Here is a 10,206-nt window from a genome sequence, read left to right as displayed (position 1 = left end):
AATTTATTTTTTCTTTTACTGTTCTTCTTTATTCTGGATATTCTTTTTTTTTTTTTTTTGAGTTGAAGTCTCACTCTGTCACCCAGACTGGAGTACAGTGACTGCTCCCGGCCACCACAGTCTCTATCTGCTGGGCTCCGGCAATCCTTCCACCTCAGCCTTCCAAGTAGCCGGAATTACAGGCATGCGCTACCACGCCAGGCTGATTTTTGGATATTCTTATTCATTCAGTTTTTATCTTATCTATCAGTGGTTCCACATGCATTCTCACAAGACATTTTGAATTGTTTCTGGAGTAAATATTTGTTGCAATTCTATAATGAAAGATTTCTGAATTTCATGGCACTATGATGTACATGGGATCTAAACTTACATGTTTGTTTTATTAATTGAATGAAAATAATAAATTACCTTTTCTGTCCTTATAAGAGTGTATGGGTTGTTTTCATCCAGTCTATCAAACTGGCTGCTATCTCTTGTGGTCAATCAATGATGAGAAGTAGGAACTGGGAGAAAAGGGGCCTTAATTTCTGCAACCAGATTACAGGGAGACTGGCTGGCATCATTACCAAAAACCCACTCAAAGAAACACAAATTTATTTCAGTATTCATACACAGAATTCATAGCCCTTCCCCTACCCAGAGTTAAGATTAAGAAGCCTACATGCAGTTTCAGCATGACTCAGGATGTGAGTTACTATTTTCTGATACATGACCACTGATGTGACTCAAAGCCTCTTAGCCATGCTGACATTTTTAGATAACATTTTGGAATTTACAACATGTTCTTTTACAATTTTCCAGAGGCAGGGACAGACAATTGCAACATTTGGAAGGAGGGGAGAGTTACAACATTTAAAACGATAGACTGAAAGTCATAACATTTGATAGCTTTAAAACACAATTATAACAATCCCTGAGCCCTGGCCTATAACAGTCTGATGCCCTTGTATTCACAGATAGAAAGGAGGTGGGTAATGCACACACCAGACTTTTAGACATGCTCCTGCCACCATCAGACCATTCTCCATGTCTCCCAACTATCAGGTGATCTGGCATAACCAGCTTTTTCTTCTCCAGCACCAGCAATGGCTTACTAGACAAAAGTGACCTTCCAGACCAGTAGGGCAAGGATGCCACAAGGAAGAAGTAGGAACAGTCACATTGCAAGGGCAGTGTGGGGAGAGAAAAAACATGCACTTTTAAATTCAAGTGCCTTCTATGTTTAGCCCAACTCTGCAGAAAAGGAAGTTTCTTAATACAATTTTCTGAGTTTTTGCTAAATGACTGTTTTACCATAATCAAAATCTCTTGTTTTCAGCCTTTAACATTTTCAGCAAATAAAATTTTGAATTGTTCCTGTTGGCCTACAAAACCCAATTCCATTCCTTGATTGATTTAAAATACTACACAATCATAGCCCATAACCACGAGGGCAGGGAGAAGAAACATGGGAAATATCAACTTCATGATTTCTCCAGTTTTGATTTATTGATCTAGTCCTTAAAATTTAAAGTCTAATAACTTTTTAACATGCATTAGCAATTCTAGTCAGAAATGATGGCAAGTGATTGAAAGACACAAAAGTAAATAAGCCTGGGACCTATGGCTTCATTGTAATAACAGACTGCCATTATATCCTATAGTATCATTTTATAATACATTTGATATATTATCTTGTTTTAATCCCAGTTATTCAAATACTGGTAAATGTGAAATCATATAAAAAACTGAGGTTGACTCTTTCATTAACCAACACTAACCTTTGTGACACAAATAAAGATGGCCACAGGTGTTGTCTTTCCTAGGAAAAATCAACTGGTTTGGAATCACAAGTATTTTCCAGGGAAATTTCCATAATCACATTGTCTTCTTGGTATAACTTCCCTTTCCTCATGGAGAGTTACCAGTCTATAAGTGGGGTATTGATATATAAAAGAGATCTGCATGAATACATGGGATGAATGAAATTATGAACACAGTTCAACTCCCCAGGGTACTTAATAAAAATCTTAACTCTGGTAATACAGGTTATAATACATAAATGATAAGTAAACGTGAGTAAAAAAAATCAAAAGATAGGTTTATCTTGAAGATAGAATTCAAGTTACTTCATTCACTACTTTACAGACTTAGCCTCTGTGATAGGATTGGCCAGAAAGTGAAGAAGATTAGCAGTTTTTCAGTGGTTTGTTCAAAATCCTATTTAAAAAGTAACTATCTCAAATGAGCTGCCTAAAAATATTAAGGAACAGTCAATATTAGAAAATATATGTGTGTATGTATGTGCACAAACACACACATGTATACATACACACACATATACATGAGTTTGCATGTTGCATACTAACAAACTTAAAACACTATTGAAATTTCTCTGCAGCCTTAATTCATGAGGAAAATTACTACACATTCCCTTCTCTCACATGATTAGTGGACCATGGCACATTTTCTTATTACTGACTGTTTGATGGTTTTTTCGCTGACAGTAACTATCTACTCTGCTCTACCAGCCTCTGCTGATATTTTAATTGCTTTCTTTTGTTTTAATACACAGTTGAAACTTTTGAGATAAATAGCAAATTAAAATATACAAATATGTTCTGTGGTAATCACCAGTTTTTCCTGCAACAAGCCAAATAATGAGACTTTGACAATACTAAATGAGTTTATGTTCCATTAGATTTGGATGACAATAGAAATTTTTTTTACAGTGTTAGTTTATAGGAAGTACAAAAATCTCCACAGAAGTAACTCATCTCAGTTGTCTATGCACCAAGAATACACAGTTATGATTGCCACTATAAAAAATCTCCAGCACTGACCACATGCAGAAGATTAAAACAGGACCCCTACCTATCCCCATACACAAAAATTAACTCTAAGTAGATCACAGACGTAAATGTAAAACCTCTAACTGTAAGAACCTTAGAAAATGCAGGAGACACTATTATGGAAGTTGGAACTGGCAACCAATTCCTAATCAAAACCTGAAGTGCCCGGGCCATAAGAGATAAGATAGACAAGTGGGACCTCATTGCAGAAACTGACAAGTTTCTGCAAAGCCAAAGAAACCATCAAGAGAGCAGGGAGACAGCCCACACAGACTGGGAAAAAATATTTGCCAACCCCATGTCACACAAAGACCTAACATCAACAAGGAACTCAAACGCGCTGAAAAGAAAAAAGCAAACAGCCCTATTACAAAGTGGGCTAAAGAAATGACTAGACACTTCTCAAAAGAAGACATAAGAGCAGCCAACAGATACATGAAACAATGTTCAGCCTCACTAGTCATCAAAGAGATGCAAATTAAAACTACACTGAGATACCACCTAACTCCAGTCAGAATGGTCATCACCAATAACTCAAAAAGTAACAGATGCTGGAAAGGATGTGGTGAAAAGGGAACACTTCTACACTGTTGGTGGGAGTGCAAACTAGTTCAGCCTCTGTGGAAATCAGTGTGGCAATTCCTAATAGTTCTAAATATCGACCTTCCATATGACCCCACAATCCCTCTACTGGGAATATACCCAGAAGAACTCAGGTCACTCTATAAAATAGATACTTGCACACGTATGTTTATCGCAGCATTGTTCACAATAGCAAGAACATGGAACCAACCACGCTGCCCATCAAAAGAGGAATGGATAAACAAAATGTGGTACATATACACGATGGAATACTATGCAGCCATAAAGAACAAAATCATGAACTTCGCAGCAACCTGGATGGAATTAGAATTTATAATACTGAGTGATCTCTCACAGAAACAAAGAGCTAAGTATCACATGTGGACCTTGAACAACTACTGTATTACTATAAGAAAAGAATTGAGCCAGGCTCGGTGGCTCAGTCTGTAATCCCGCGCCTTTGGGAGGCTGACGTGAGTGGATTGCCAGAACCGCGGGTTCGAGACCGGCCTGGGTAGTGAGACCTCATCTCTACAATAAATCAAAAAATCAGTCGGGTGTGGTAGTGCATGCCTGTAATTCCGGCTACACAGAAGGCTGAGGCGGAAGGATCGCCGGAGCCCAGCAGGTCGAGGCTGCGGTGGCCGGGAGCGGCCACTGCACTCCAGTCTGGGTGACAGAGTGAGACTCCAACTCAAAAAAAAAAAAAGAAAGTAAAGAATTGAAAGTGGTTAGAAACCGTGGATAAGGGGGTAGGGGGGTAGGGAGGCAGGATTGACAGTAGTCAATATCTGCCTGGGGACGGGGGGATGAATATTTGTATATCTAGATGTCAATTGTCCCCCACAATTTTAAATACAAATTAAAACAGGAAAAAAAATCTCCGGCGTAAGGTGACAACAGCTAGCTTTCCTCAAAATCATGTGAGGTGGAGATTTTGTAATGATTTGTTTTAAATACTCAATATATTGTGATTTCTGTGAGATTGTTGACATTTTGCAGTCAAATCAATGTCTGTTATTTATTTCCAAACCTGTACTTGATTTATATTTAATAATTGTAGACTAATAAAAGACATTGTATAGTATTTATTTGAGTGAGTGCAGTGTCAATTTCAAAGTGTATGTAGAGTTATATGTATATCATTTATATATATATCACTATATATACATTTCTCAATTTATATATGAGGTAAGATAAGATAATTTTTGGCAAAGTGCTTATCTGAAAAATCCATGGGGTATAATCATCTTTATGTCATATTGGACAATTCCCATTTCTTCTCTTTGATCAGACCCAATGCATCCTCTGAGATCAAACTAAGACTCATCTGTCCTGCCAAAATTATGTTGAATACACTGGAAAACAAGAAGTGTTTTCTTCTTCTTTTCTATTATTTCATTATTTCTTATACATTGTATATATGTTTAAGAGGCTCCACTTTTGCCAAGTTCTTAACAAATTAGTTATAGACATTCAATATGCAGGTGGTTTATTTGATCTTTTCTCCAGGAATACACATCTTTAGCAGTGGTTGAATGTAAGATTCTCTATCCTTTTGTAGCAATTATTCAATGTCTCTTCTATGGTGTTTATGCAATAAATGTTTATTGGTTTGATTTTTTGTGACAATGATTAAAGAATTTCATAATGTGGATCAATTGCCAGTAGTAGGAAAGGAAGGATAGACCATTTCTGAAATTCAGAATGTCAGGTGTATTTACACGTCAATATATTTCTCACCTGATCAGTAGGTCTTCTAAACTAACGCCAGAAAATTGAGTGGTACTATAATACCACTTCTCTAAGCACCAAATTAAATGAACAATAACAGTACCCTGTCTTTAAAAAGTGATGTCATGGAAACACACAGCAAAACATCTATGTAACTAGTGTTTCTTACTATCTTATATATTAACATTACTATCTACCACTGCCATCCGTTATCTGCTATTGTTGATTATATCGTTCCTTCGTCGTTTCTTTTCCAAAAATGGAAAGAAAAGTGTGTTTGGAGTTTGTGTTATTGATTTTAAAAAAGTTAAAAGAATATAGTTTTTTCTAGCTGCCAACTTTATTGAATACACCTTTTCCTTTTGAAATTCTTATGACTTTTGTGTGTATGTAGTAGAAATTGTATGAGCCTTTTCCAGGATCTTGGAACTGTTTTGAATACTAGTTAGTATTAAGCCTAATCTCAAATTCATGAAATACTTACTAAAATTATCTTCAGTTAAGGGACAAGGAAATTGATGATGATAAGTTGAGTAATTTGTACAAAGACAATATTCTAAGAGGTAATGAAGTTCACCAGAGAGAGCTGCCTCATAATCTCTACCATGCCTTTCTCACTCTCTTTTTTATTTGCTGTTCACGTTTCATGACCCTAGGGCTATAACGTACATTTATGTTTCTATTTATTAGTGATAGTCTTACCTCACAATGTAAACATTCACTTCTTCAGGAATTTATTTGTGAGTCACTCTATACTCAGCTTCTTCCACTCTTCTCTACTGCTCAGTATGCGTGTAGATTTTCACTTGTGCCATTAGGTGTTTTCACTTGGAATTCTCTAAGTGTGCTGTGGTAGTTAAAGATGAGGTGGAGAAGATAAAGTCTAATTTTCCATTCCTAATCCAGATCCAGATAATTCTATAGAAGAGGAATGCATAGAAAAACTTTATTCCATGGTAAACAACATGGGAATCTTAATCCAGAAAATTCTATAATTACTTGTCCAGTCATGCAGGCTAATAATGTGTTACAGAAAACCTTTTGGCTAATAACTTTCTGTTAGTCACTATCAATTTTTCTTTTCTCTTTCTGTATCCAGTCTTTGTGTCATTGTTTGCTAACAGCTCTATTCAACAGCTCATATAAAGTTCTTAATTTCATTAGTTTTTTTTTTCTTAGAGGAAAGAGCCTCAACGTCCAGTTTTTCTACCATACTATCTCTTCTACACTTCTTGTTTCAGTCTGCTTGTGTTGCTATAAAAAAAAAAAAAACCTGAGGCTGAGTAATTTATAAAGAAAAGAGGTTTATATAGCATATAGTTCTATAGGCTTTACAAAAAGTATGGTGTCAGCATTTGTTTTTGAAGAAGGCCTAAAGCTGTTTCTGCTTCTGAAGGAAGGCAAAAGGGAGCCAGTGTTTAGAGATCAAATGGTGAGAGAGAAAGTAGAGAGGGGGAGGTGCCACACACTTTTTAACAATTAACTAGCTCTCAGTGGAACTAATAGAGTGAGAACTTATTAATTACCATGAGGAACGGCACCAAGCCATTCATTAAAAATCTGCCTCCATGACCCATAACTGCCCATTAGGCTTCACCTCCAAAATTGGGGACCACATATCAAGATGAGATTTGGGGAAAAAACATTCAAACTATAGCATTTGCCTACAGCATTACTTTTAAAAAATATAAGTATTGATAAAGTTTCTTCTGTAATATCATTCTTCTCTTGTCTTAAGACTTCATATTTACTATAAAACAATGCCTGTACTTATTGTTCTAACACAAGTCCTTCACATGTGACAAATATTTCCAGTACCACATCGTTCTAAAAATTCATATGGGTTATTGACCCACCCTTTTCCAGATATTCTATTAATTCTATTTCTCACTTTTGGTCATATATATATATATTTTCTTTTCTGTGGAAAACTCGCTTTCATTTTCTCCAATTATTGACATTTCTTTTCCACCCAAGGTTTGTGTTAAGCCCCAACATTTCTATGAAACCTCTTTAAAAATCTAGAACACAGTTGTCTCCTCTCTAAACTTGGAGCTCTCTCTGAGATTACTCACTTATTTATTGTTTATCATGGTAAAAACTTTTCTATGTATTCCTCTTCTAAGTGCCATGGCAAACACTAAATCTTGCTATATCTTTTTTTTTTAATCAATATTTTTTATTATGGTTTTGTGGGGTACAGTTAAGGGTTAGGTGTACAATTACGTTTCATTCAGGCACCCTGTTGAGAAGAGGTGTTTCCCCATCCCCAGACAGATATTTGCTACTTGTTAATCCCATTGCCCCCCGCCATAGTTTCCCAGTACCGTCTGTCATTTTCTTATAGTATTACATTGGATGTTCAAGGTTCATCATATGAGTGAGAACATGTGATACTCGGATCTTTGTTTAATCTTGCTATTTCTAGCCGGGCTTGGTGGCTCAGCCTGCAATCCCGCACCTTTGGGAGGCTGAGGTGAGTGGATTGCCTGAACCCGCGGGTTCGAGACCCACCTGGGCAGGCGAGACCTCATCTCTACAATAAATCAAAATATCAGCGGGGCGTGGTAGCGCGTGCCTGTAGTTCCAGTTACTTGGAAGGCTGAGGCGGAAGGATCGCCAGAGCCCAGCAGGTGGAGGCTGCAGTGGCCAGGAGTGGCCACTGCACTCCAGTCTGGGCGACAGAGTGAGACTCAAAAAATAAATAAATAAATAAATAAATAAATAAATCTTGCTATTTCTGTGTGTGGAAAATCATGTATTTGCACCATACATAGAGCTTAAAATATATGAAATATTTAAATGAGTTTGCTGATACACAAAGTATTTCAGCAAAATTAGTTGTAAAAACTATAAATATATTAATTAAAAGGTTTAAATGTTTAAAAATGCATCTAATTATATATTTTATTTATTTATTCATTTCTTTATCAATTGTTTTGGTCTAGGCTTTAAGTATACCCACTACCCCCACCTGTGCACATTATACTCTAGGTGATTTCTTTGACCCTCCAACACTTCCTTCCTCCTCCTTCTGATTAGATGGGTCTACGTATAACAGAATATGGTCCTATGTATGTATGTATGGTCCCTACTTTCACACAGATTTTGCTACTTTTTGAGACAAAAAGTTCTTTGTCTCAAAAGAAATAGACATATAGAATACTGGTAGAAGTATCAATTAGTACAACTACTTTGGAGATGATCTGGCAAATCTATATGAAAAACCAAAATATGCTTGTCCTCAGACCAAACAATTCCACTTCAACACATTTCTGGTCTACATAATTATGTATGTTAAACAAACAGCTAATTTGTCAGGTAGATTAACAAATGTATTTTGTTTTTGAAGGTGATTCGTCAAAAAGATGATTTTAAAATGTTACTGTCTTACATTTTTGCTGTCCGCAATTTTTGATCCACATCTAATTAAACATGAAAATATATTTCAAAGTATTGAAGTGAATCAACTGGAATGAGAAAATAGAAAAGAAAGGATGCAAAGCTTAAACTCAGGAGAAAAAAAGAGTCAATATTTTTTTTTCTTCAAGGTTATTTAAAACACTGAGAATCATTGAATATAGGAGGATTTGTTTTTTATGTTTATACTTTTTATTTTTAGAATATGTTAGTTCTTTGTGTTTACTTAAAATACAGTCAATTTGATTGTTCAGTGGGTAAAACAATTGCCATTTTATGGATTATATTTGTATTTTTTCTAAGTAAAATTTATTTAAAAAAAAACAAACGCAATACCTAATAAAGAAAATTTAAGCTTAACTAAATTCAAACAACTAGAAAGGTATATTTTTCTACAAATTGTTGCATGGTTTTAAGACTGAATGCCATAAAATAAACATGGGTCTTACTTTCAGAACATCAGAATTTGAGTTCTTGCTTCTAACTTTATCTCTAAACTATTACATATTATTTAACCTATTTGACCCTCAGTATTACAATCCATAATGATAAAGTTTGATTACTGGTATTTCTGAGGTGTGGGTAAAAATAAACGAGATAATGAACATAACAACACATTACTCTTTGAAAGTACTTAACAACAAAAATTAATAGAATCTGAATTTTAGAAAGCAGTAAAGCAAAAAAGTTAACTGTAAATTTAAACATTTCTTTTTTAACTGGTTTTATAGATTTGAGAAGTACATATGTAGTTTTGTTACATGGATATGTTGTATAGTGGTGAAGTCTAGACTTTTTGTGCACCTATCACTCAAAACAGTGCATATTATACCTAATAAGTAACTTTTTTTTTTTTTTTTTTTTTTATGAGTTGGAGTCTTACTCTGTCGCCCAGACTGGAGGACAGTGGACACTCCCAGCCACCGCAGCCCCGACCTGCTGGGCTCTGGCGATCCTTCCGCCTCAGCCTTCTGTGTAGCCGGAATTACAGGCGTGCGCTACCACACCTGGTCATTTTTTGATTTATTATAGAGATGAGGTCTCACCTGCCCAGGCGGGTCTCGAACCCGTGGGCTCAGGCAATTCACTCACCTTAGCCTCCCAAAAGCGCGGGATTACAGGCTGAGCCACCAAGCCCGGCAATAAGTAACTTTTTATTCATCTCTCTTCCATCCTCCCACCTTTTGGAATTTCCAGTGTCTATTATACCCCTTGGTATGTTGTGTGTAGCCATTGTTTAGCTCTCATTTATAAATGAAAACATATGATACCTGACTTTCTGTCTATGAGTTACTTCATTTCAGATAATGGCTAGTTATATCCATATTGTTGTAAAACATATAATTTTATTATTTTTTAATGACTGAGTAGTATTCCATGGTACATAAACCACACTTTCTTTATCCAGTCATCTGTTGATAGACATTTAGGTTGATTCTATGACTTAATTATTATGAATAATGCTGCAACAAACATGAGAGTGCAGTTATTTTTATTATGTATGTTTTTTGGGGGGAAGATACCCAGTAGTGGGATTGCTGGATTCAGTAACTAGCTATCGGATTACTGGTTATACTTTTAGTTTTTTGAGAACTCTTCATACTTTATACTGTTCTCCATAGAGTTTGTACTAATT

This window comes from Carlito syrichta, unplaced genomic scaffold, assembly GCF_000164805.1.
Source record: "Carlito syrichta isolate Samal-C Ts95f unplaced genomic scaffold, Tarsius_syrichta-2.0.1 Scaffold305833, whole genome shotgun sequence".
NCBI lineage: Eukaryota > Metazoa > Chordata > Mammalia > Primates > Tarsiidae > Carlito > Carlito syrichta.
Note: the sequence above shows the minus strand (reverse complement) of the source record.